The sequence below is a fragment of the Tenrec ecaudatus genome, unplaced genomic scaffold (genome assembly GCF_050624435.1).
Source record: "Tenrec ecaudatus isolate mTenEca1 unplaced genomic scaffold, mTenEca1.hap1 Scaffold_204, whole genome shotgun sequence".
Taxonomy (NCBI): domain Eukaryota; kingdom Metazoa; phylum Chordata; class Mammalia; order Afrosoricida; family Tenrecidae; genus Tenrec; species Tenrec ecaudatus.
The window spans coordinates 102,245-130,079 of record NW_027458296.1 but is presented as its reverse complement, the minus strand read 5'-3'; the positions used below and the strand labels follow the sequence as shown (position 1 = coordinate 130,079).

General features: G+C 42.2%; 1 long non-coding RNA gene across 7 annotated transcripts in view; it reads left to right on the top strand.

Moving 5' to 3' along the window:
• Positions 1-5,586: 5,586 nt before the first annotated feature.
• LOC142436299 (uncharacterized) overlaps positions 5,587-27,835 on the top strand; it is a 78,342-nt gene continuing 56,093 nt past the window's right edge. For all 7 annotated transcript variants that reach the window (XR_012781863.1, XR_012781862.1, XR_012781864.1 and 4 more), the window contains exons 1-2: positions 5,587-5,719; positions 6,014-6,056. This is a non-coding gene — a long non-coding RNA (uncharacterized LOC142436299). The remainder of the gene's footprint in view (positions 5,720-6,013; positions 6,057-27,835) is intronic.

Here is a 27,835-nt window from a genome sequence, read left to right as displayed (position 1 = left end):
GGCCAGGATACCTGGGTATAAAGACAAACACAGTGAGTCGTGTGCTCAAATGCTGTAATCTCAGACTTCATGTACGAATCTCTGAAGCACTCACCTCCCAGAGTTGCCACCAGAAACAAGAAAAGCCATACACAATTCATGTTCATGTGGCTGAGATTCATGATAAAGGAATGCTCTCCAGGGTGAGAAGGCATATGACTTTAAGTACATGTATGCTGTGGTTTCATCTGAATGCATATTAGTTATTTGCATGTGGGAGGTGCGGTTGTATGTAAAAAGGTGGAAAGGGCAGAATGGTGGTGTCCAAGTGTGTAATCTAAAAAGACTTTTCCCCAGCTTTGTCTTCCCTAAAAATATGCCAAACATTAGAGGCTATTTGTCAGCGTATTGTGGGAGGTAATTGTTTCCATGGAGAGCCAGAGAAGTGGTCAAACCTGCTCAGTGACATCCAAAGTTAGGCTGCCATCCTGAATCTGAGATCCGTCCATCTTGGCACAGGTATACCCCAATCCCTCCCCTTCCTATTGCCTGTATACCCCTAGATTTTCATCCTCTCATTACTGTATTACCTATAGTATGACCCCTCCCTGTGATGTGTGTCTTTACCTGAAATTAGGGGGCTTGCACACCCTCAAAGGTATATAAATCTTGGTTAGAAATAAAGAATCTCTCTCCCGTGGTGCTCTCCTCTGCGGTCCTCGCTTCCGTGTCCCCTCTCCCCTTGTTCTCCTTCCCCTCACTCTCCTGCCCTCAGGTCTCCCATCTCTATGGGAATCACCGAGCGGGGCTACGGTGAGCATGCTAACATGAAATTTGTCTGATTCCATCATTTTACTCTTTCTTCTATCGCCTGTAATTCTCTATGAGTTTACTATAATCTTTAATTATTATCACTGTACAATTGTGCCTACCAGACCTGGGATGATTTGTGAGGCGCTGGCTACCCTGACAGCCATGGGAGAATACAGTCTTCTCCCTGAGGCCTTCACTCTAGCAATCATACAAACATCTGTGCAGATTTCATGTTTAATGTAGCTTTATGTCATTTCCATCAAAATACCCAGATGTTCTATTGAAATTAAAGACAATCTCTATCCTCACGATATTTAGGTAACAAGACCAGGCCTACCTGAATCTTTCCATACATCTGAACACATAGGGAAACTAGAGTATGTCATCCATAAAGCTCCTTGGCCCTATGATATTTCAGAATATTTAGAAAGGAGTAAAAATACTTTAACCCTATCTTCTAGATTTAGAGTTGGAATAAAAGGTTTCCTAACAATATGGTTATTGTGTGGTTAAAAGAAACCACAGAAATAAGAAAAAGTGCATTTATCCTCTCATGAGTTATTACCGAGGGTGGGCATTGGGCTCAGTGTATTTTGAGAGGCGCCTGCTAACAGCGAGAGGCGTTTCCTGGACTTACACTGTCTTCCACAACTGTGGGTACCTCAGCAACATTCTTTTCTGGTACTGAGCTTTCAGACTCTTGGTCAGGAGTATTACCTGGAGTTGTCTCTGCAGGTTTCCTGCCATGGGCAGTAGAGCTACCATAGTGGTCAGCACAGCAGTTCTAGCTGACCAGGCACTGCAGTCCTTACCCAGACTCCTGTCTTCACTTCTATCTTCTCTTGGTCCAGAGCTGGTGGATCCTTAGCATCCATGCAAGTCTGCTTTCTCCCTGAGACTGGTTTTCTGTCTGGACTCACACTGACTCTCACTCACCGTGAAAAGCTTGGGCCATAGAGAATGATACAAGTTGCGAACACTCTGAATTGGTTGCAGTGAAATGAAGTGAGATCGATTCATGTAGATATTTATATAGATATTGTTATGAGATATATGCCACAATAAAATATCAATCAAGAAAGACATTTGCCTAAAAGACAATCAAAGTATTAAACAGAGGTTAGGGTTCATTCTGTCCACAGAAATAGGAACCATACTTAAAGCAGATTTCTATTCAAAGTAATTCAAGCAAGAGAGTTATAGAGTTATTTATTCCATGTTAAGGAAGAAATTGTCAAGTGAGAATTCTTTTTATGGGTTTCTGTGATGCGTTTGGGAGGGAATTTTGCAGCTGTTGGTAATTGTTGAACACAATAATAATCTAATGCCATTTGTGTTAGTCTGGGTACATTAGATAAATGATCCACAGAAACTCATATGTATAAGAGAGTTTTATATAAAGGTTAAGTGCACATCAAGAAAACATCCTAACTCAGTGGTACCCAAGCCCACAACTCCAACATTAGCCCATATGTCCAACACCAATCCACAAAGTCTTCTTCCATCTCACAAAACATGCACAATGAGGCCGATGGCAGGAAGAAAGCCAAGTAAGAGAATGTGTAAGCATCTCAGCACAGGCAGGGTCACCCCTCAGCTGTTCTAGCACTCAGGGCTTCATGGGGGTAGGTCCATGCAGCTTCTCTTAAGGGATGTTCTTGCAGGAAGTGAGCCTTGCCAGATGAAGCAGGGAACTGTCTAAGGCAGCTGCACCCTTGTCTGACCATCAGAAAACAAGTGACCCTAGAACTAGAAAGGCGAGGCTCACCAAGCCATTTATCCCTCAGCCCTTCAATTGACCCCATAAGTGTTTATCGGCCAGGTTGGCACAATAAACTATGTACCTCTCCATTGAATTATGTATGAGAAGAATGTTGAAAATATTATTTTGTAGCACATATATGATAAAAATAACTTAGAATATGACATAGTTTTCATTTTTTACTCACAATTAGAAATGATGGAGAGTGTTGCTGGTACAACATTTCAAAAGACTAGCTAAAATATTCCATCAGAAAAGAGATTATGATATAAGCCAGAAATTTGAATTTATAAAAAGTGTTAGCAATGGAATAAATATTCTTTATTTAATATTTTATTTATTGTCTCACTTTTCCTCCAAAACTGTTTTATTGGGAGCAAATGCAGTTGTCATATCCATCCGTAGTTCAAGTGCATCAAGCAGTATTATACAACTGCTACCCCAATTAGCTTGAAAACATCATCTTCCTTTCTCAACTAGTGGCACCATCTCCCTTTATTCCACCACCACCACCACTCCACTGTAGTCCCAGAAACCCCTATTCTACTTGCTGTCTCTTTATGTTAATCAATTCTGGCTTTCATCTACCATCAAAAAGAAAAACATATCGCTGAAATTCAAGAATGCTATCCCCCAATGACAAAATACATGAGATAAACTCCAATAAGAATTTAAATTGAGGAAGCAGGCAGTCCAAGTGCAGTCAGCAGCCCTTCCTCGGAATCCATAACAGACCTAGGTGTGCTTCGGATGTGTCAGTCTGGCTACTGGAATGTGAGGATCTTGTCAGTTGACTGCCTTTCTCAGGATATTCTGGATCCAAAAGCACTCTTTAGTAGCTGGTGTCCTGCAACACGCCCTGTGGCTCATGCTGAACACGCAAACTGCTTGTCATATGCATGATATTGAATACAGCAAGAAACAACAAAAAACACCTACTCCCTGCCTTCAAGGAGATTTCAGCTCACAGCACAGCCTTATTTCTCTATGTTTGCTGTTCTTCAACTGCAGCACAAAGGAGGGATGCTTGCAAACCTCCCTCCCTGCACTGGCCACAGAGTGAAACCACTGGCTGTGAGGACTGCTGCCTACTCTGATGGTGAGCCGGCTCTGTCTCTTCTCTGTGAGCAAACTACTGTTGCACACAGAGCCTGTGTGTGAGCTGAGCTTTTGTCAGTGACTTCCGACACTGGTTTAACAGAAATCAACAGTTATATGTGTGCAGTACACAAGAAGGGGAGTAATTCAACTTGAAGGGAGAATAAGGTTATTTTTATAAAAGAACCTTGTAAATTGAAGCACAATCAGGAAAAATATATTTAAAAGGAAAACCATTAACATGTTAAGAAAGATTTTTAAAATAATATAAAAGATGTCACAGAAAAGGATGATATAATTAAAATGAGAATATGATATATGAAGTTTTGTGGAGACCAGGATGATGGAAAAAATAGAACAATTTTTAAAAATAGAACAATTCCTGATAATAATATGAAGTATGATTAAACACAATGCAGAATACACAGAAAACAAATTAATGGACATAAATAAACAAAACAAGATGCAAATTCAGAAATTCGATAACTATAAGCCATTGGCACCGTTGAATCCCGAATCACAGTGATTCTAGGACAGAGTAGAACTGCTCCGTAGGGTGTCAGACACTGTTAATCTTTTGGAGGAGCAAACAGCCTCATCTTTCTCGCTTGGAGGAGCTGGTGATTTCAAACTACTGACATTGAACTTTGCATCCCAATGTAAAATAGATAAAAAGATGTCAAAATGAAAACCTGTGCCAGGGGAGGCTAAGAGTTAAGTGAGAAAGCCCTAATTCCAACAGGAAATCCTCCCTGTCATCCATCTGTGCCTGTCTAAGGCTGGGTTCTCTGCGCCCCCTGCTGCCCAGTGTCTTCCCTGCAGGGGAGGTTTGTGTCTGGGCTCACACTGACTTCCCCTCACTGTGCTCCTTGCACAGTAATACGTAGCCGTGTCCTCAGCGGTCACGGAGCTCAGCTGCCGGGAGAACTGATTCTTCGATGTGTCTCTGGTGATGGAGAGTCGGCTTTGGAAGGACGGGTTATAACCTGTATTACCACCATAATCTATGCACCCCATCCACTGCAGCCCCTTCCCCGAGGTCTGGCGGATCCAGCTCCAACAGTAAACACTGCTTGTTATGGAGAAACCAGAGACAATGCAGGTGAGGGACAGCTTCTGGGAGGGCTTCACCAGTCCTGGACCCGACTCCTGAAGCTGCACCTGGGACAGGACGCCTGCAAATTAAAAAAAGAAAATTCCATGTCAGTCACAACTATCTCCATAGACCCAGGTCGGATATCTGAATCTCTCACCTTGGGGAACTGTCACAGGCACAGCAGAACACACAGCAATAGCATCTTTAGACCACAGCTCTGTTTCCCAAGAGACCCACAGCCCTGTCTGTAGAGAACTGATAGTTTTCCCACCCCAAGGGTGAAATTGTACCCTAGTGCCTGAAAGATAATTTGCATATGAGGGAGTCCTGTCCTTATAAACAGAAAGTGATAGAGGCCAGGCCCCCCTTTATCTTCTGAGCCCATGGTACGGTAACTGTTTGAACTCATATGTTAAGCAGGGACCCTCAGTTCTTGCTTCAGCCCCATTAACACTTTGGCAGAGTTGGGGGGTTGGGTGTTTCCAGTTTGTTAGGAGGATACACATCCACACCCAACGTACATGGTTCTATCTCAACCATGTCACCCATGCACTCCCTCTGCAAACGGCCAAATTACTGGTGCCTCAGCCATTGTTATCTGAGTCTTTGCCGCTGGAGTTTCAGCCACAGGTGTGGACCCTTTGGCGTGGACCGCCTCTCTCCTCTCTGGCTCCTCCCCGAGCCCCGCCCCAAGCCGGCCAGGCCCCGCCCACCCCCTCACCAGGCGCCTGTGCTGGCATCTCAGCAGAAATGGGCGGGGAAAGAGCTGCCTTGAGAGGAAGTGAAGGCAGACCCCTACCCCTCTCTGACCCCGCCAGCTCCTCCCACCCCGGGCCACGCCCAGACAGGGCCGGAAGTGGCGGTGTCTTATTCTGAACTGCAACTCACTGCAAGGATTCCACTGTCGGTGCTCTGCTTGCGGTGCCAGAGAAGCGTCCACAGCCTGAGCACCCTGTTGCTGGCGCTCCCAGGTGGGAGGCTCTGGGCTCCGGGACATGTATGTGGGCGGAGGCTGTTTTATTCCAGCTGACTAGGGTGCAAGCGCCCTTTCTCTCCCCCAGGAACCCTGCCAGCGCTTCTCTTGGTGAGAGGTGGGCGGGTGTCCCCAAGGCCGGTCCTATTTCCCTGCTTTCAGATTGGTTGTGGTTCATGGTGGGAGTCCCTGTTGGAGAAAGGGGATCCCGGCTGGGGTTTGGGGCTTCGGGGTTCCCTGATTCTCTCTTTGCGGGTCTCCTAACCCCCCTCCCTTGTTTCCTTCCGCACAGCGATGCCTCCTCCCGAGACTCCTTGCGCCTCCTCAGCTCAAAGGTGAGCCCGGGATCTTGTTCTGCTGACCTCTCTCTGGACCCGACCAGAGTCTGTTCTAGGCGCAAGATCTCTTGCTGGTCCGTGACAGAAACGTCTTCCCTGGCTTTAAAATATTGGTGGCCGCCCTTTCTTCTTACTCTTTGTTTTTATTTCTATCTATATATTACTAAGGTTTTTAAAATCATTCCCATTTCATTTCCTTTCTATTCTTTATTGTTTCTGTTGGGTTCAGTTTGTGAAGCACAAAAGGAGTGGATGCCTAGAGATGAAATAACATGCGAGTGTCTGTAAGGATGCCTGGGTGGGGTCGGGGTGGGTCGCTGGCGGAGTTGGGGAGGGTGAGGGGACTTGGGGAGTAAGAATGAAGGATTGAGGGGACTGAACACTACAACTGAAGGTGACTAATAAGTCTGCTTAAAGGCGATTTAATCATAGTGGGAAAATAGACGATGTGAAATCGATTGTGGTAATGATTGTGGAATGCTTAAGATGGCTGAATTGTGGGATTATGTGGGATATGTGGATTAAGTGCCCCAAAACATGTTAAAAAGAAAGAAAGATGCTCTCCATCACAAAAGTAATCTAACTAAACTATGCACAGAAGAATCAAAAACCAAACTGAAACAAAGGAACCAAAAACAAGGTAATGTTAAGGTGTTCAACCTCTATTTGGGGGATGAAACTGGAAGTGACCCTGAAATGGGCCCTTGGCGTTTGAACGTTGTGAGGCTGAAGGACAATTTATTTGGGGCTGGTGTAGTGGGCGTTGGCCCTGGGGCCCTTGGCCAAGGCGCCTCTGCCAGCTGTCCAGGCAGCAGCAGGCTCATGGTCACCAGGATGTCGCAGGCTGTGATGGTGGAGTAGTTTGGAATGTGCCAGTTGAGATGCCTGGTCGGCGATGTGCCCAAAGGTGTCTTTGATCAACGAGTGCACAACGCTCATGGCCCTGAACGAGATACTGGAGTCTGAGTGGACCTACTGGAGCATCTTGTGCACATAACACACAGTAGGTCTCCTTGCCGCTGCATTGGCATTTCTTGCTGTGCTCCCTTTGAGCCTTAGCTGCAGCCTCCTTGGGACTCCTCCCTGGAGCAGGCAGGGACTTAGCAGGGTCAGGTGGGTTGTTTGACTGGGACGGTACACCTGGTAAAGGTAATGTAGGTGTCCTAAGGCGAGCTGAGGGAGGACAGAAACCTCCCCTGGAGCAGAAATTGTTGAAGCTCACTGGATCTTGATTTTTAGTAGGAATTTAGACCATGAAAGAAGGACCTCTAGATCCCTCTGACCTGTTGGGGTTTCAGCAGGAAGTGTTGGAAAAGTTACCACAGGGATAACTGGCTTGTGGTGGCCAAGTGTTCATAGTGATGTCACTTTTTAATCCTTCAATGTCGGATGATTTGATCTAATCTTCCTTGTAAGATGGGGGTGGAGGGGTGAGGGGCAGGAGTAGAGGAGGGAGGACAGGAGAGAGGAAGGAGGTGAGAGGGAATGATTGGAGCTGCCTCCACACTCCCTGATCGCCCCTAGCCTTGAACCCCGGGCAGCCACATGCTGGAAAAGGTGTGTAGGCCAGCCACTGAGTGGGGACTTGTTTTTCTCGACACTACCTAGGTGGTCAATGAGGAGGTCCTGTTAGGAAAATGGGTTGGAGATGCTCACATTGTGCACTTGTGTGTCAGCATGCCGTTTGGATCCCTGGCCCGCTGTCGGCACTCTCCCACCCTGGGGTCCCCAGGCTTTCCCACCTGTCTCACAAACTTGAATAGTTGAGTTGGATCCCATTTTATTTTTGTAGATCTTATCATTGTTTCAAAATGTTTCACACACACAAAAATCTATTTTCAATTTCATTATTTATGTGATTTTGGTGTGTACATAAGTGCATGTGTGTGTACCATACACGTTTTTGTAGTATCCTTTTTGATAACAACTAAGGATGTTTACCAGTAGTTTTGTTAGGGCAAAATGTGTGCTACCTGCTAACTGCATATATAAATCTCCTAGTACTGCTTTTGCCCATTTTAGCCCTGCAGGCAGGCTGGCCGGCTCTCCCTGCTCTCTGGCAAACAGCATCACCTCCTCCTCCTCTTGTGTTTTAGAAGGGTATAGGTGTGTTTGAAAGATGGTCAGCATCTTAATATGTAAGGGTTAATGGTTTGGGAGTTGGAGATTAGCAGTTTATCATTAGGGATTTAAGTACCAAGTATTTTTGTGTGTTGAAATGTTGCCTAGAACATTTTAACATTTACTACCTATATATAGTATTTATGACCTATTTGGCAACTTTTAAAAAATTTAATAAATCTTTTTATTGGGGCTCATACAACCCTTATCACAATGCATAAATATATCAATTGAGTAAAGCACCCTTATACATTAGTTGCCCTCGTTATTCTCAAAATTCTCCTTCCACTTGGGTTCCTGGAATCAGCTCGTTTTCCTTTTTATCCCTTCCCTTCCCTCCCCGCTCTCCCCTCCCCCATGAACCCTTAATAGTTTATAAATTATTATGTTATCTTATACTTCCAGGCCTCTCCCCTCACCCACCTTCCCATTGCCCATCCCCCAGAGATTAGAGGAAGGTGATCACACAATGATGGTTTTTGTTCTTGGTGTCTGCCACCTGGTCCGTTCAACACCTTGTATTCGCTTAGGTTGCGCACTTCTCTGTGGGCTTTGTTGTTTCCGAGCTAGATGGCCGCTTGTTTGCCTTCAATTGGCAACTTTTTTACATGACATCTTCAATTTATGATGAATAAGGAATTTTCTTTTCTTCTTTTTGGAAGTCATTTTCTTCTTTTTATTAATTCTTTTTTTCTGATCAATCTAGCTAGTATCATTTTTAATATGAGTGGTGAAAATGGATATGTATGTTTATCCTGATTCTGCGATGGGGTGAACTTTTTTCTCTTTCTCTTACATGTGACATTTTCAAAGTTTTTTTTACAAGAATGTATATTAGCATATTGAGTTTTACCTATTTCATGTTAGATTTGTAGTTGTTTTTTTTTAACATGAAAAGCTTTTTACTTTGTTTATTATTCATTCTGTGTCAATTTAGATAATTGACTTTTCCCCCATCACTAGGCATATTTGAGTGTTCATTTTCTTGTGTTAAATCAATTCTGGGATGAATTAGAATTAATCTTGATGCATGCTTATTTTAATATATTGTCTGACTCAGTTTCCTATTTTAAAAATAACTTTTTCATTCAGCTCCATTATCAACACTCGTCTATAGTTTTCTTAAAATATCGTCATCTGACATGGGTATCAGGTTATTTCTTGTCTCATAGAAAATGTTACTAAGTGCTCTAAAAACTATTGTTATGTTGGAACCCAATAAGTTGAACTTAAGCAACAAAACAGTAAAAAAGTGCTTATTAATCTTATGTGAATACTCTAGCTGCCAGAATTTTTAGTTTTCATCTATCTTACAGTTAGGCTGGAAGTTTCTCAAGAAATTTTATTTTGATTCAATTGATTATAGACCTTCTAAGCATCCTGCAATCCAGTGAGTAATTATTGTCAGTCTCTTGCTCTGCTGGATCCTCTGAACTTCCAGCTGAACCCTCAGTGTACAGGACTGCATGATTTACAGTTTCCTAGACAGACAAATAGCTGCTCACCACTTAGTGAGTGTGTTGTTTTAGACTAGAGCCCATGTTCCTGAAAGTACTCTGCCACCTGGCATGCTGTGAGGCCCTTAGAGAACTGCCTTCAGCTCACCAAAAGAATGGACTAATGAGGGGTGGAAATGCCTCAGTGATTTTGTTGTCACCTTGTTTGTTCCAACTTTTTTTAACTGAAGAAACCTCTTCCCTTTTTTTCATGAGAGAAATAATATCTTTTGTAAACATAACACACTAATGTCTTTGTGTTTGCGCTGGGTGTATATTTGTGGTTTCTGAGACTGTTGTCATATCAGCTGTCATTGAGTCAGTGCCATCTCACTGGGACCCATTGCACAACAGAACAAAACATTGCACTCTCCTGTGCCATCCTCATAATTGAGGATGAACGCATGTTTTTAAAAAATTTATTTATTTTAACTCATTTTATCAGGGGCTTGTACAGCTTGTATTACAATCCATGCATATATCAATTGTGTTACACACATTTGTACATGTTGCTATCATCACTTTCAAAACATTTTCTTTCTACTTGAGCGCTGTATCAGCTCATTTTATTCTTCCCTCATGAAGCCCTGATAAATTATAATTTTTTATTGCTTTTTCGTGTCTTATACTGTCTGATGTCTCCCTTCACCCACTTTTCTGTTGTCCATCCCCCTGAGAAGGGGTTATATGTAGATCATTGTGTTCATTTCCCCTTTCACCCCTCACCTACCCCTTACTCTCCTGGTATTGCCACTCTGATTATTGGTCCTGATGGGTTTATCTGCCCTTGATTCCCTGTGTTTCTAGCTCTTTTCGGTACCCATGTGCATTCTCTGGTCTAGCCAGTTTCGTACAGTAGATTTGGGGTCATGATTGTGGGGTGGGGGGAGCACTAAACAACTAGAGAAAAGTTGTATGTTTCATAGGTGTTATACTGAACCCTAACTGGCTCATCCTTGTGACCCATTCTGATAGGTTAGTTTATTGTGCCAACCTGGCTCATAGGAACATGGTATAAATAATGTTGCAGTTTGATTGGAGGGCAAAGAGATAAATGGCTAGGCAAACCGTGCCTCTCTCTCTCTTGCACTCTTCTCATCAGATCAGGGTGCGCCTGCTAGTTCTCTGCCACAACTTGTGAGCTACACTAAGTGTTGGCCTAACAACCTGTGGATCATGTCGCTAGAGCTTGAGGTTCCTTTGAGAAGTGCTTCATCATGTTGCTGATGTATGCATCACTTGAGCTTGGGACTGTTGGATCCTATCTTCTTGCTCTTTGTTGATGATCTGCCCTTTGTTTGCTGCCTGTGTCCAGACTGCCTGCATTGCCGTACATAAGACTCACCTGTCTGCTTCCTTGACCTTGGACCCAGTGGCCCTCATGAGTTGAAGGACTTCCAGTATATTAAATGTTTCACGGAAGTGAGTTGAACTGAGCACTCTGGACAGCTGTGTGAACAAATTAGCTGCTATATTCTTTTGTGCTTTATATGTCTATCCATTATATAGAATATATAATAATATATAATGGTTTTATATATAATGATTATATATTGTATATGTAATAGATGTATGTATGCACATATCTATATATATTCACAAGTGTCCTGGTTTTGTTTCTGTGTAACACACCCTTCTGTAAGGGGGTGTCCAATTGCCTACAGATGGACTTTGGGTCTCACTCCACACTACCCCTCTTTCAAATTGATAGGATTTTTTGTTCTGTGTCTCTGATGCCAGATACCTGATCCTATTGACACCTCATGATCACACAGGCTTGTGTGCTTCTTCCATGTGGACTTTGTAGCTTCTCAGTTTGATGGCCTTTAGGACCCCAGAAGCTATATCTTTTGATAGCCAGGCAGCATCAGCTTTCTTCACCATATTTGCTTCTGCACCATTTTGTCTTAATCGATTGTGTCAGGAAGCTGAGCATCATGGAATGCCAGGTTATTAGAACAAAGTCTTCTTTCATTGAGAGAGTACTGGGGTAGAGGTCCAATGTCTATCTGCTACTTTTATACTTAAAATTTAAATATATTTACATAGATATGTTACCCTTTTGTCATATATATGTGTACATATGTAAATGACTGTATTTAGAACTCTATAAATGCCCTTTGTCTCCTACTTCTTTCCTCTATTTCCTTTTACTTTCCTCTTGTCCCACTATCATGTTTGGCCTTCATCAGTTTTCAGTAATTCCTCTCATTACATTGCCCTTGATCACGCCCTACCAGGCATCCTACACTCTCCTCAACGTCGATTTTAGATCACTTGTTGTGCCCTTGACCCCAGGCTTACAGCCACTTCCTTTCCCCCACTTCCCTGTTTCCTTTATCCCCCCCCCCAGAACCATCAGCCCCATTGTTGTCTCCTCTGGTGTGTTTATCCTGCCAATCTTATCTAGACAGACATGCGGAGACAATAATAAGCACAGAAACAAGACAGAGCAAAATAACAACAACAAAAAAGGAAGCAACCACCGGAAAAAAAAAGACTTAAGAATCATTCCAGGTTTGTTTGTGGATCATTAGGAGTATTTTACTGTTGGTTGAGTCTGATGTGGTACCATGCCTTGGCCACTCAGTCTGTTTTTTTGTATTTCCCGGGCACTTCATTGCTTTGCTCCTCTTGCTGCTCTGTTGCATGCCCTTAGAGTTTTGCCCCAGTGTGGTGAAGTCAGATCGAGCACATTTCCCACAGTGTGCCACAGTGTTGTCCCTCATAGCGCTGTGGGTCATTAAGGGATGCCGTGTCTTGTGATTGGGATGGCCCTATGGTCCTCTCTGTGCATTAGGCAATTTGAGCAGGAATATCATTCTTCGGGTTTGGTGAACCATTTGTCGCAGTCACTTTGTTAATCCATTTGGTAGTGGGATTCATGTTTTTCACTGCCCGTCATCTTTACCAAACAAAATATCCTTTTCGAGGAATGATCTTTTCTGATATATGTCCAAAGTATATAATATGAACTCTCACCATCCTTGCCTCTAAGTAGCACTCTGACATTACATCTTCCAAAACAGACTTGTTTGTCCTTTGCATGTCCATGGTATGTGGGACATTCTTGTCCAGAACTACAATTCTAATATATTCATTCTTCTTCAGCCTTCCTTTGTTCATCTTTCAAATGCACAAGAGTCAATTGACAATAGCCTGCTTTGGTCAGGTGAAACCAGTCCTCCAGGTAATATCTTTTCCTTTCAATACTCTAAAGAGGCATTGTTCAGCAGATTTATCTAATGCAATGATTGATCTCTTGACTGTTATACTTTCAGTATTCAGGATATTTGTTTGTTTGGTCTTTTTTCTATACACCAACCAATTTTTTTTTCTGGAAGGAGTTAAAATTTACTCAAGCTTTAGATTAAGAATTTTGATCAAGGAGGGGCTGTCGGAGCCAGCTCAGGAGTCAAACCGTCCTGAAAGAGGGGGAATGATTATTAGGGTAAAAAGAAGAGATTAAAAGTATTGGGAGGGCAACAGTGAATACTGAAGCTTCGGGTTTGTTTTACATACTCCTTTTATCCATGCAGAAACAACCCGGGGTTTATTATCTCATTGTTAAGCAAGCACATTTGCTACACATAGCAATTTTGTCTTCTGCCAAGGCAGACATCCCTGAGAAAATTAAACAACGTATCTTCCCAGACTTTGCATACTTTCTTGTTCTTTTTTTTTTGTTGTTCTTGTTCTTAACAGTATGTTCAAAACGTAAAGTCACAGAAGAAATCAGCAAACACTGACACATAGTTCATGAGAGTTATCAGCTGTTTCAAAGCTGAGTCTTAATGGCCTTCAACAGCCCCCGCTTTTTTATTTACTGAAGACGTCTTTACTCAAAACGTCAGCAGATCACTGTGTCTGTCTTAGGTTGTGAAGTCCTGAAATCGCCCTTACCCGTCATCAGTCACTGTCTGCAGGAGACTATGACCTGTCTTAGGTTGGAATACTCAGACTCGATTTTACCCGTCTGACTAACCAGCCTCTGCCTTATACTCCTGTTTGGGGAGGGAGTGAAGTATGCAGGTGTACTTCCTGTAATTTTGTTCCTAAAGCCAATAATTCAACCATAACCTTGTGCAGTATCATAGGGAGTATGCATAAGATAAACAATACACACACTCCCGCTGTGACTAGAGAAAAAGCATGTGAGGTAGGCCTCTGAGATTTCCTAACGAAGGGAAAGAATCTTGAAAATGCTGGAGCCAATCCTCAGCAACCTTGTCGACATCAAAATAAAGAGACTTAGCATCTTTTATGGCTAATATTTCTTGATGGAGTTGTAATCAATCTAAAGACTCATTAGCATTGTGCCAAGTACCTTGAAGATGATTCTACACTTTAATCCAGCTATACTGACTGTTAGTGTACTATTTAGGTGTAACACAGATCCATGTATGTACAGCATGGCACTGTAGACTAGACCTGGCCTTAAGCCCCTGCACCTCGTCTCCTAAATACATGACCATGTCATAAAGAGCATTTACTTTTTGTTCTAACTTCCTGTCTATATCTTCTTGAGTACCCAAAACATTAGTCACATCTTTGGATAATTCATTTCCACAGTGGGCAGTTTGTAAGATTTGTGGAAGTACAATTGCTGCAGTAGTAGCAGTAGCAACTAAACTTAATATAGCTAAAATACTTGCTATAAGCAAACCTACAAAACACTTAAATCTGGTTGATGCTTTTTCAGTCTCTTCTAATACCTGTAACCCTCTTTCTGAATACCAAGGCCCAGTAATATTCACTGGCAGCATAACAAAAGAAGGTTGATATAAAATGGCGATGACAATACCTTCAGGGGACCAGGTAATACAATTAGACAAATTGCAGTTATTACAAGACCTGTTAAACTTAGAGTCATCATGATCTATAGTAATATTCCCTGCCAAAAGTACATAAGGCGATGGTACGCAGGCAGTAACATTTCCCTGTGGTCTGGAGGTAGGGCCCATAAGCTTCATGTCCCCCTAAGCAGCCCCTATTTTCCACCACTGAGTTTGTGGAAAACCCAAATCTGACCACCAAAGCCCTGCAGACAGCCCCTTTTCCCATTTGGCAGTGTTTTTTTTTTTTAGTATTGTCCTGGTTAACAGACCAATCGATGATATATCTCTCTTTTGTGACGTTATACCTGATGGGCTTGTCTGTGAGACACGATCTCCACAATATGGTTTTATTATTCTTTTGAATCTCTAGTCTACATGAGGAAAAAGACTGTGGAGTGGGTGGAATAACATTTCCTTCACTTTGTACAGGGAGGGCGTGAGTCATTAACCCACATCTTGATTTCCAGACCTTCCCAGACAGCAGGAAGTAAGAGTGGTGGATCAGAAACTTAAGCCTAGTACTTCTCACTGAGCCATGTCCCCAGAAGCACTCTGAGGCAAATTACCATCTGCATGGTTTGCAAACTGCACCAACCATTCAGGCAGCCCCCATGCTCCATCAGCATCCTGTGTAAAAACCCAAACATGCCCTCCTCCCCATATTAATAGCGGGTTGGGGCCATTCCTCCAGGCAAAACAAGCCAATGATATCTCTTCATAGGCTCTTTGAAGTTGGTGGAAGGGACACTAAAGGCAAATCTCTTACAATATTTTGGATCCAAGGGCGTGGTATAAAAACAATCTTTTAAATCTAAAATGATCTTATATGTATTGGCTGGAATAGCAGAGGGGGAAGGGAGCCCAGCCTGCAGGGCTCCCATAAGTTCCATAGTATCATTAACCCTCCTTTACTGTTTTTCCTTACAAAGCAGCTGCTATCGCAAGCCCCTGAGTAAAGAAAGGTTCAATGTCTGAGCATAGTCTGATATAATCGGACAGGTTGCCCTTTTTTCCAAAAGGTCTCAGCGCTGCCTGGCAGGCAGTATTTGCATTTTCAAAAGCGGAAGCACCTCGAAGGAAAGTGTATCTAATAAAGATTGAGTAAAAGAGGCAGTTGGGCCATATTGGGCACAAGCAACCTTGAGTTCTTTTAGCTGTTTGAAAGGAATAGGAGTAAGCCCTCTCCAATAGTTTGTGTTATTTTTCATCAGTTAACCTTATTTAGAGAGCTTGAACCCCATTCTCTGGGCAAAGATGATGGAAGATAAGTCATCCTTTTCCTTGATCCATCTCATTTACCTTTAAACTTCTGCATTCACGTTGGCTCTTGTCATCACCCATGTACCTACAACTAGACATCCTTTGAGTGTAGCGTGCATTCTTTTACAAAGGCTTTATCATTGCCATCCATAAACACAAGAGCTTCAGAGAGGAGAAAATAAACATCCCTCTGGGCCTGTTTCCTAGTTAAGGATGTCTCTGCATTGACTAGTTCACCTCTAGGATTTGCTGTTCATGTCCTTCTGTTTCTTATTGTCCACTTTAAAAAGAAGTTTCACGGATTAGCGTACTCTGCTGTGCATATTACTATGGGCCTCTAATGGATTCCCCCATGCTTAGTAATTTCTTAACACTCAATAAAGTATTTTATTCAAGGAGATGTGAGCTCATAAAGTTTGAAGAGCTCACATGGGTTGGACTGAACACACGCAAGCAGGAAACTCACATAATGACATTTGTGTTTTAACAGTCATATTAACATACACATGCCTACTATGAACAAATCAGCACATATACTAGAACTAACAAATCTTCATACAATACCCTCAGATTAATAAATATACATGCATTTACTTAAGAAAAAAACCCACAAAGACACACTAAAATATACTAGAATTATAATAATAGAATCAATGCAGAACAGACTACAAGTTCTGTCACATAGTATAACATATTAAGGCACAGAGTAGTTCATGTGTACTAGCACATACAAAAAAACAGACAAAGTGCATACAAGAATATACACACTGAGCTACAAGAATGTGGAGGTGTGTGGCAGAGACATTTTCTCTGCAGGTAGAGGAAATAGGTACCTAATTTAACTAATCCTTCTTAGGCTCCTCTACATTTCTCCCCTGAGGGTCCCTGTTATCTGTGGGCTTGAGTGACCCCTGAGCCCCGCCCTCTCCCTGTATGGGTGTATGTGTCTGGGTTCCCATAGCCTTTCCCTCTGTGTGTGCCTGACTCAGAAATATGTGATCATAACTACAGCAGTCACAGTACTGATTGACAGAAAATCAGTCCCTGGGCATGTCTCTAGAGAAGGATATTCTGACAGAACTTGAAGGGAACCTGTGGGTGCCCTGTACAGAATAGGATGCTTATAGCCCATGCACAAGGGGACATAGGGCAGGAAGGGAGGTGAGGTCTGTGGAGGCATGTTGAGACTAAGCATAAAATGTGTCTTATCTCCCTTTTCCTACTCTTGTATCAATATGCACAACTGCTAAATTAAACAGCCTTTGGAGAAAAAAACACTGACTCTCAAATTAGCCTGTGGTGGACAAGGACAGACAGGAGCTGTGAATGAATAAAATGAATGAACTCAGAGAAGAAAGTCTCCATTTGGATGAATGGAGAGAGGTGACTTGATCTAGGATTGGGCTACTGGTGGTAAGTTCATGTAGTATGTTGTGTGGAAATATATATATATATATACACACACACACACATACAAAGATAATAAAGTGAGATCCTTTGCACAGCAGGGACTGTTATCCCGAGGAAGGAGGGAATACAGGAGGGTTATTGAAAGCAAGGGATAAAGTTTTTGATGAAGCCGATGATTTGAACAGAATTTGTCCTAGATGCAGGAATTACCAATTACATGGGAAATTTGAGACAATTCAAGGGAAAAACGAAACAAGCTAAGTTTGAAATCATCCTATCATCAGAGGGAGATTGGGTGAGTGTTTCAGAAAGACGGGAGGAGATGCACTGATTCCCTGAGGGATGCTGAGAAGGAGAAGAATCCCCAGACACAACAGGAAGCCAGTAGTGAAGCTCCATTTGGACCTGCTCCTGGGTCTGAGTCCTGTGCTCTGCAGATCCTGAGGGGTTCCTGCAGCCTAACCTCTTCCACTAGGGTACATTCATGTCTGGGTTAACTCTGACTTCTCCTCACTGTGTGCGTTGGTCTGGGTAGACTAGAGAAACCAATCCATAGACACACGTATATTGTGTATAAGAGATTTAATATAAAGGGCAATTGTACATTTAGAAAGCATCTTAACCCCAGTTAGGGCCAAGCCCATAAGTCCATTATTAGCCCATGTGTCGGATACCAATGTATAAATTCCTCTTCATACTTATGAAATACATACAATGATCCAGAATGCAAGATGGTCACAGGCCAGTGGGCAGAAAGTCTTTGGATCCAGTGGCATTGTAAGCTTTTCAGCGGAGACGGGTCTCTACATGTCTTCTCCAGAACCCAGGGCTGCATGGGGTAGGTCCATGTGGCTTCTATTCAGGGATGTCTCACAGAGAGTCACCCTTGTCAGTAGGGTGTCTCCCAGGGATTAGAGAATCTCTCTTCCACCTCCAAGATGGAATACGGGATTTCCCAGAATTCTCAGAAGGCCATGCCCACGCAGAGGCTTCATTGGCTATGATCCAATTGACAGACTCCAACCCTTCCCTCTTTATCCTCTGAAGTCCCAAATTCACACCAGATTATGTAACTACCATACTGTGCATCTTTTGCACAGAAATACAAAACTGTGTCCTTGAAGTTCAGGTTGTCCATTTGAAGTTATAGTATGTCCTTACCATTGTCTTTGGAGATGGTGAATTGGCCCTTCGGAGAGTCCTACCAACACTATTCATGTATGAAACCCACTGCCGCCCCTTCTCTGGGGCTAGGCAGATCCAGTGTATATTATAAATACAGGCAATGAATGCAGAGACTGTACGGGAGAATATCAGAGGAAGCCTCCGACTGCCTCAAGTCTCCCTCAGATGCCATAGCTCCACCTCACACTGGACACCTGCAAACACACAGACATCCTGATCCTGAAAATCATATTTACTGCCTCTCACTCATGCCCCCTCATGCACACTTTCTCTGCATCAAAGCATCTTTTGAAATTCCAAAAAGGAAAATTGAGCTCAATAGAGATTCCATTGTGACTTGATTTGTTCAGTCTTGAATGGGGGTACCTTGGAATTCCAGAGGTGGAGCAACTGTCCAAGAGCTTCAGAGTTGGGACTTGGATGGTTTTCCTCAGCAGGGGAGGGGTCTATTTGCATACCTTCTGCCTATATAGTCATAAGTAATGTTGAATGACTTCTAAGAGAGTCACTCCAAGAGTAGATAAGAATGTTCTAGATATCTTGGAAAGCCCTGCGTGTGGGGTTCATTATGCAGTGTGCTGCTAAATGCAAGGTCAGTCATTCTAAATCTCCAATGGCTCTGCAGGGGGAAGAATTCTCTACACACCCATGAAGATTTATAGACTCAGAAGCCTACAAGGGCAGCCCTATTCTATAGGGTTGTTAAGAGAAAGAATTGACTTAATGGAAATGTCAACCTACAGTTAGAGACAGTGCCTTGAAATGTGCCCTCCTCCTCTCCACCCCTTAAGTGTGGTGCTTATTCATTTCTTGATGCAGTTAAATAAATATTCCCCTAGAAATATATATTTAATCTGACACAAGCTTCCCTTGTCTAATTCTCTTTTAAATTATCTTTTGGAAAAGAAAATTCATATGCTAAAAGTAAAACCCTCCCCAGCCCCTTCTAGACCTTCCCTTAATTGTCCCCTTGAGCTGAATATGACAGCGGCTCCTGAGTCTCGCTCCTTCCCTGCAGGTTTGTCTTGCCTTGAATCAAGCTTGCCTTCCCTTCACAAATCTTTTGCACACCAAGAATTTTAAGGTACTGAGTTAAACTTAGAAGTTCTGTAGATGCTGAAGGTCTCTACATACCCAGAGAAGCCAATGCTGTCTGTGAGTTTGCATAACACATCGGGACGTTTCCAGGGCATCTTCCAAAAACTAGAGGAAGTCTCCCATGCTTGAGGAGTTGATTGTGCTCTCCAAAATCTAGGTATTATGCTTTACAATACTAATGCTTTCTTTTTTATTAAATACTTTTATTGGGGGCTCTTAGGGCTCTTATCACAATTCATGCATTCATCCATTGTCAAGCACATTTGTACATATGCTGCCATCATCATTTTCAAAGCGTTTGCTTTGTACTGGAGCCCTTGATATCAGTTCCTCATTTTCCCCTCCCTCTCCCACTCTCCCTCTTTCATGAACCTTGATAAATTATAAATTATGATTTTCATATTTTGCATTGTCTGCTGTCTCACTTCACCTACTTTTCTGCTGTTTGTCCCACTGGGAGGGAGTTCTATGTCAATCCTTGTGATTGATTTCCTCTTTCTACTCCCACCTTCCCATTACTCTCTTGATATCTCTATTCTCATTGTTGGTTCTGAGCGGTTTATCTGTCCTGGATTCCCTGTGTTGCGAGATCTTATCTGTAGCAGTGTAAATATTCTGGTCTACTAAGATTTATAAGGTAGGATTGAGGCCATGATAGTGGGGGGAGAAGCATTAAAGAACTAGAGGAAAGTTGTTTGTTTCATCGGTGCTGTAGTGCACCCTGACTGGCTCTTCTCTTTCTTGTGACCTTTCTGTAAGGAGATGTCCAATTGTCTATAGATGGGCTTTGGGTCTCCACTGCACACTCTTCTTCATTCACAAAGATATTATTTTGTTCTGGGTCTTTGATATCTGATACATGATCACGTGTACACCTCATGATCATACAGGCTGGTGTGCAAAGAATGTACAGACGTGCTTTATACAATTGATGTATGTATATTTATGGATTGTGATAAGAGTTTTATGAGCCCCTAATAAAATGTAAAAAAAATAATTTGACAAATCCTGGTTAAAGGATATGTTTTTCTCAAGAGAATAATTACCTATTAAAATAATAAATATTGACAAAAATAATATACAACTGTCAATTATTTCAGAAATGGTAAAATCAGGTTTGGTTTGGTTTTCTCTTCACAGGAGATACTTGGGCTGGGATTCACACACATACAATTTCAACCTAAAGTAATTTGGAAAAAATAATTAGGATGGAGAGAAACTGATTGTGTGAGTGAAGCACATGGAGGTCAGAATTTAACGGCATAGAGAGACTACCAGTCCTTCTGGGATTGATTTCAACTTGTCCCAAGTGTGATTTCTTTCTCCCCTGTCTTCTGAGGAAGAATATGGGCTTTTAATTTTTAGGATCTGCCCTCCAGGAAAATAAGAGGCATGCGAACCTAGTTGCTGAAGGTTCCTTGAAGTGGTCTTCCACATGGGTGAATTGGAAAACTCCAGACACAAGAGCAAAGAAACACTTGGCACCCCCTGCACCTGCTCCTGTGGCAAAGATTGTGTCCCATGTACCCTGAGCTCCCTCTGCTGCCAAATTAGGGTTGTGATGCTTGAGATGTTTGACCATTAAGCCTTCATTGTGTCTCCTAGTACGTTTCCTACATTTTACATGTCAGTGTCCTCAGGTTTCAGATTGTTAAAACACATGCAGCTGGTTGAGCTATAGTGGTTGCAATGCATCAATATGTGAAAACTGAGTTGTTGCTAAGACTCATCACAAGGCTTCTGTGCCACCTAACACAGGTCGTGTTTCCCAGAGCCTTTTAGATCTAGAAACATTGATATTTTCAGACCTGGAAGCTAGACATAGCACTTTGAGACATAGCACATAGCTTTCCCAACTCATGACTGGTCTGTAGCAGCTCTACCTGCACGATCACACCTAGGAATACGGGGGGAAATATAATTTAAAACCATTCTAAGATGAAAAGAACTGCTTTTGACATGAAGGTGCTTACAGGGTAGGACATTCATGTCACCAAGAAGAATCCAGAAGGGTGTCACCTCCACAGGCATCTCTGTTTAACATGGTAAGGATGAAGGCCTAAGATACCTGACTTTCATGTGTGACTTGGAGCTCTGTTACCATATTTTACTGTAGGCGATCCACGTGTGCTGTGCTTGTGGAAGCAGAAAGAGGATGGCTCTGAGGAGGAGCAGTAATGGCCTCTAGAGGGGATTTTCCTGACCTGTGTTCTGTGAGGTCAATCTCTACCCTTCATCATTTGCACTGACTGTGGACAAACAATTTCTTCCTGAAAACCATGGGTAGATTTGTAGAAATGCAGACAGTTGGCCTGAGGTGTGAGCCATAATGAAGGGAATTCCTGGGGATACTATTTTCCTAGGAATGTTCCACTTTCTCTCTGGGCAGCCCAGTTCTACCCTTAGGACAAGGGTAGCCCATGAGATGTGCAGGCTGTTGAGTTAAAGTGGAAGGTAAAATGATGAACATTTCTGAGCATCCACTTCAAAACAAAACACTTTTATTAGAACTTTCCCCCTTATATAATTCAATACTTCAACCATATCAAGAAGAGTTGTATAATCTTTACCACAGTCAATTATAGAACAATTTCTCCCCCTCTGTAATCATTATTCATGTAATATATTTCACATACTTGCAAAACTGTATGCAACAAAACTTTCACCGATTCAACGCCTTCTACATGTGTAATTCAGTGCCATTGAGTATTCTTTTCAGGTTGTAGAACCATTATTTTTATCCCCCTGCATATTGTTTCACTGCAGTTAAACTTAATTTAATGCCCCCCTAAGCCAAATCTCTTCCCACTTCACACATGGTAACCATAGATCGTTTTCTTTCTTTCTTTCTTTCTTTCTTTCTTTCTTTCTTTCTTTCTTTCTTTCTTTCTTTCTTTCTTTCTTTTCCTGATATAACATTCACATTTCCATACTTAAAACACTTCTAAAAAAAAGTTGTATGCCCATTTTCAAAATAAGCTTAATGCTCCCTCCTGCTTCACAGATCCACTGATTACTCCTCCCCCTTCCATATAAACCATTGCCTCAGTTATGGTCTCTATTCATCCACTCCTTTACTTCCAAACTTGGAGATAATAACAAAAACAATTAAAAACAAAGATATAATTAAACATAAAGAAAAATTATAATGACATAAAGATACAAATAAGAGTAGAGTACAAAACAAATAGAGAAGGTACCTACTTCGCTTTTCCTGTCCTGCTCTTTATCTGCCTCCATGGTTGCTGTGGTAGTTGTATAATCTGCTGTCAATTTGAGACTTAAGATGAAGGGATGGAGTTTAGTCTGTCAATCTGGGTGCAGTTTGATGACATCATTTGGAGGCACTGAGGAGAAAAATAGCTCGCTGGAGGCAGGACACAGTCTCATGCCCTATGAGACATTCCTGTCAACAATGCACAAGGAGCTACGCTAGAGCCCTGGAGCTGAAGGAGCCACGTGGAGACTCTTAACAGCTTTGAGATGTTTCCACCCATCTCCACTGGATCCACAAGACTTTGCACCCACTGGCATGTGCTCTTCATGCATTCGGCATCATTGCATGTGTTGCATGAGTCTGAAGAATTTATAGTCTGGTGTCAGATATCTGGGCTAATATCAGACTTATGGACTTGAACTGGACTGGGCGGTTATGCCTTCTTAATGTACAATTTCTCTGTGATATAAAGTTCTCTCTTGTACACATATGAATGTCTGTGAATTTTTTTCCCTAGTCCACCCAGACTAACATAGTTGTGGAGTTTCACATGTTCACTTTCCAGGCACTAGTTAGAGGTGCCCATGGTATATGACAGGATTTAGCTAGATCCATCCTCTAGGTGATCATATTCTGGGTACAGGATCTTAACATGGCTCTGCTCAATACTTACCTTCATTGAAAAATCAATGAAGATAGGGGCATTACAGCAAAGTGGGGTGAAGAAAGCAGATGGTACCAGGGTATCAATTATCTGGGATCTAAATGGCTTGTCTTCAAGCAGCCATCTAAGTCAGGTGTCAAGGAAGTCCACAATGAAGAAGCACACCAGCATGTGTGACCCAAAGATAGTGACAATTCAAATGTGATGAAGGAAAAACCTTCAGAGCTCAAATTATGAACATCCAATTTGTCGAAGGGTAGGTGAACAGTGAGAACTCAAAAAAATCCATCTGAAGAATATTTAGTCATATTAAACCTCTGGCAGATCCCCTTGAAAAGCTTTACTCTCAGACAGAGATAACTGCGAACTTGATCACGGTGGATCAGACCATGGCATAATATGACAATTGGTCAGTTGACCTACCTCTCGATCCAACCTGTACTTGCTCTAAGGTAAAGCATTTCTCACTTGTTCCATGACAGGATTTTTTTTTTTTTTTGCTGAACTTTAAAATATTGATGGTAGTCTTTCCTTCTTTATTCTTCATTTTCATTTTTATCTTTATATTATTATTATTTTCTTCTTGCTGTTTTATTTTGGTTTTGTTTTTTGTTGTTTCTATTGGGTTTCAAAGTTTGTAAAGCACAGAAGGCGCGGATCCCTAGAGACAATAACTGATGCAATGGTCTATAGGGCCCTAGGGGAGTAGAGGAGTAGGAAGGGTGAGGAACTTTCGGGAGCAAACAATGAATGTGGGAGGGGGAGAGAACCAAAGAATTCATTATTATATATATGCATATATACATATAGTACAACATTTTAAACATCTATGTAAATGAATACTATTTTTAAAAAACATTTTATTAGGGACTCAGACAACTCTTATGACAATCCATACTTACATTAATTGTATAAAGCACATCTGTACATTCTTTGCCCTCATCATTTTCAAAGCTCCCTCCTCCCTCATGTTCCCTTGACAATTTATAAATTATTATTTTGTCATATCTTGCCCAGTTCAGAGTCTCCCTTCACCCCCTTTTCTGTTGTCTGTCCCCCAGGGAGGAGGTCACATGTAGAGCCTTGTAATCGGTTCCCTCTTTCCAACCTACTCACCCTCTACCCTGCCAGTATCACCCCTCACACCCTGGTCCTGAAGGTATCATCCTCCCTGGATTCCCTGTGCCTCCAGCTCCTATCTGCACCAGTGTACATCCTCTGCTCTATCCAGACTTGCAAGGTAGAATTTGGATCATGGTAGTGGGGTGGGGTGGGGTGGAGGGAGGGGTGGAAGCATTTATGAACTGGAGGAAAGCTGTATTCTTCATCAGTGCTATATCACACCCTGACTGACTCAAGTCCTCCCCTAGACCGCTCTGCAAGGGGATCTACAGTGGCCAACAAATGGGCTTAGGGTCACCACTCTGCACTTTCCCCTTCATTCACTCTGGTAAGATTTTTTTTTTCTTATGATGCCTATACCTGATCCCTTCCACACCTCTTGATGACACAGGCTGGTGTGCTTCTTCCATGTGGGCTTTGTTGCTTCTGAGTTAGATAGCCGTTTGTTTACCTTCAAGCCTTTAAGACCCCAGACACTATCTCTTTTGATAGCCGGCACCATCAGCTTTGTTCACCACATTTGCATATGCACCTGTTTGTCCTCGGTGATTGTATCATGGAGGTATGCACCCAATTATAAAGATTTTTTTGTTCTTTGATGCCTGATATGTGAATATTATATACATCTATTTTTAAAACTATATAAAAACAAACAAAGCTTGACCAATGGTTACCATGGGTGAAGGTGAAATGGTTGTTGCTTAGGGGGAATTCAGTTTATATTATTGGTGATGGGATAATTTTGAAAAGGATATCAATAATGGTTGTAAACATGAAAAGTATCATCAAAGATACTCAATTGTACATATAACAGTGGTTGAATTGGAGAATGTTTTCTTGTGTACATTTTGCCAAAAATGTAATGATATGAACAAAAGGAAGAAAAAATTTAATCGATAGTGATGATGATTGTATGCCCCCCACTTTTTTAAAAAAAAAGAAGCATCTTTATTAATACAGTATTTATTTGTCTCTGTCAAACCTTGAGCCAATTATTTTCCCCAGGCTGTCCGGGGAGGTGCAGGGAAGGGAAATTTTGGGCAGAGAGACTTGGGACAGAGAAATGTGGGGGGTAGATATGGCTCCTTCACATGGTAAAAAGGATGAGGAAGGCCACCATCAGGCAGAAAAGCCCGAGGGCCTTCGAGAAGGCAAAGCCCAGGATGGCATAGGAGAAGAGCGGCTGCTTCAGAGAAGGGTTCCTGGCATAAGCAAGGATGAGGCTCCCAAACCCAGTCCCAATGCGGGCTCCAGAGATGCCACTCCAACTGTGGCAGCCCCAATGAGCTTGGCTGCTGTGTCAATGTCCTTTGAGATATGCTGGTTTGGAAGCTGTGACTAGGGATCAATCAAGTCAGGGAATGTAGGGATGCCAAGCTGCTGAAGCGCTCTTCTGTCAGTGTCTAGGATGTTTCTGCGCCACAGATGGGACACCTCATCAGCTGGGAGGCATTCCTGACCAAGGGATGAGTGGAGAAGAATTTGGCACTGGCAAAAATTTTTAGGGGATGAGGGGTAGTGGCAGGCAAGCTGCTCCTACTGCAGAGAAAATCAAGACAGGTATATGCCTCTTCTTGATATGATTGAATTATATCATGTGCATGAAATTCCAATAAAACTGTTTTAGAAAAGAAACAGAAGATCATCTGTTACTTACACAGACCCTCATTGAAGGGCTTTGGTTAACAGGCTCATGGCCCAGTGCCTGTCTTTGTGAATAACATTCTATTAGCACACAGCTATGCCCTTTTCTCTTTCCTGCTGTTGTTTTCACAATCAGTAAGGTTGAATAATTGTCTCCAAGTCTATATGACCAATGGAATAATCAATTATAGTTTTCAGAGGTCTTTTTGAAAAAAGAAATTTACTGACCCCTGATCTAGGGGAAGAATCTGGATGAAAAACAGCAAGGCTTGATGAAAAACATAATTCTAAACTATGAAGATTGTTTGACAGGATATAATATTTTTTAAAAATAACTGATAGATAAGTAAGAACTACCAATCCTAATGGGACAGTCATGACTTGCCTAGCTGTTAAATGAAAATTCAGTCATTCAGACCCACGAACTGCTGTGTGGGAGAATTTGTGGTGGAATAATCTCATAAGGAAATACAGGCTTGGAAATCTTGTAGGAGCAGTTCTAGTCTGTCCTCTAGGATTACTATGACTTGGAACTGATCAATGTCAACAGAATTTTAGTTTGGGTGAAAGCAACTTTTTACAATATATTGTACTTGAATAAATGACACCACGTTTCAAACCACCAACTTTACAGCCATTAATTGAGGCCTTAACGGTTAGCACTCCACTGAGTCTTCCTGAAAGATATTCAGACTGTGGCAGTTACATGATCTCCTGTGAACCTGCGAAGGGGTGCAGTCTAGCCTGTCAATCAGGTCACGCCTTCATGACCTCATTTGGAGGTGCAAAGGAGATGAATAGCTCACTGAAGGCTAGATACACTCTCTCCCTGTGAGGCATTGTTGTTGACAAGCCACATGGAGCTATGCTAATGGCAGCCAGAACCTTGGAGCTGGAGGAGTCACGTGGAGGCCCACGCCAGCAGTAAGATGCTTCTAATGCCACTGGATCCACAAGACTTTCCACCCACTAACCTGTGATTTTCTTGCACCTGGCATTGTATCATGTATTGCATGAGTCTGAAGAGGAATTTACAGAATGGTATCAGACATATGGGCTAATATTGGCCTTATGGGTTTAATCTGCACTGGACTGGTGTGTTTTCTCAATATACCGTTGCTCTTTATATAAAGCTTTTTCCTATACACATAGGAGTGTCTATGAATTTGTTTCTCCAGTCCACCAGGACTAAAACACTGACCTTCTCAAAATACACGCTGATCACCCCTGGAAAATTTCTACTCCCTATGGGACAAGCTCATTTTGGTTGGTTGTTTTTCTCTCTATGAGAATGTTTTATTTTCTTACAATACAACTTTGAATTCACAGATATTAAGGGTAGGAACTGAATCATAAAAAGAAAACAAAACATAAATTCCCGTGTGAAATAGTGAGATGAAGAACCCTGGATCACAATAGAGATCCAGACTAGAAACTCCCTCTCCAAATGCACATGATCCAGAATCATTCCTTCTGTTCATGCCCTTACAGAGCCCTGCAACACAGCTCCCTCCCTGCATAGGAGGTTTGTGTCTGTACTCACTTTGACTTCTCTCTGTGTTTCTTCCCCACCATTATACATGGACGTGTGATTGACTTTTAGACTGTCCTTTCGCTGATACGGTGTGTTCTTGGCAATGTCTCTGGAGATGGTAAACCAGCTTTCATGGAATCTGTACAATATGTGATATCAACAGTACTAATAAGACACCCTGCAGGCC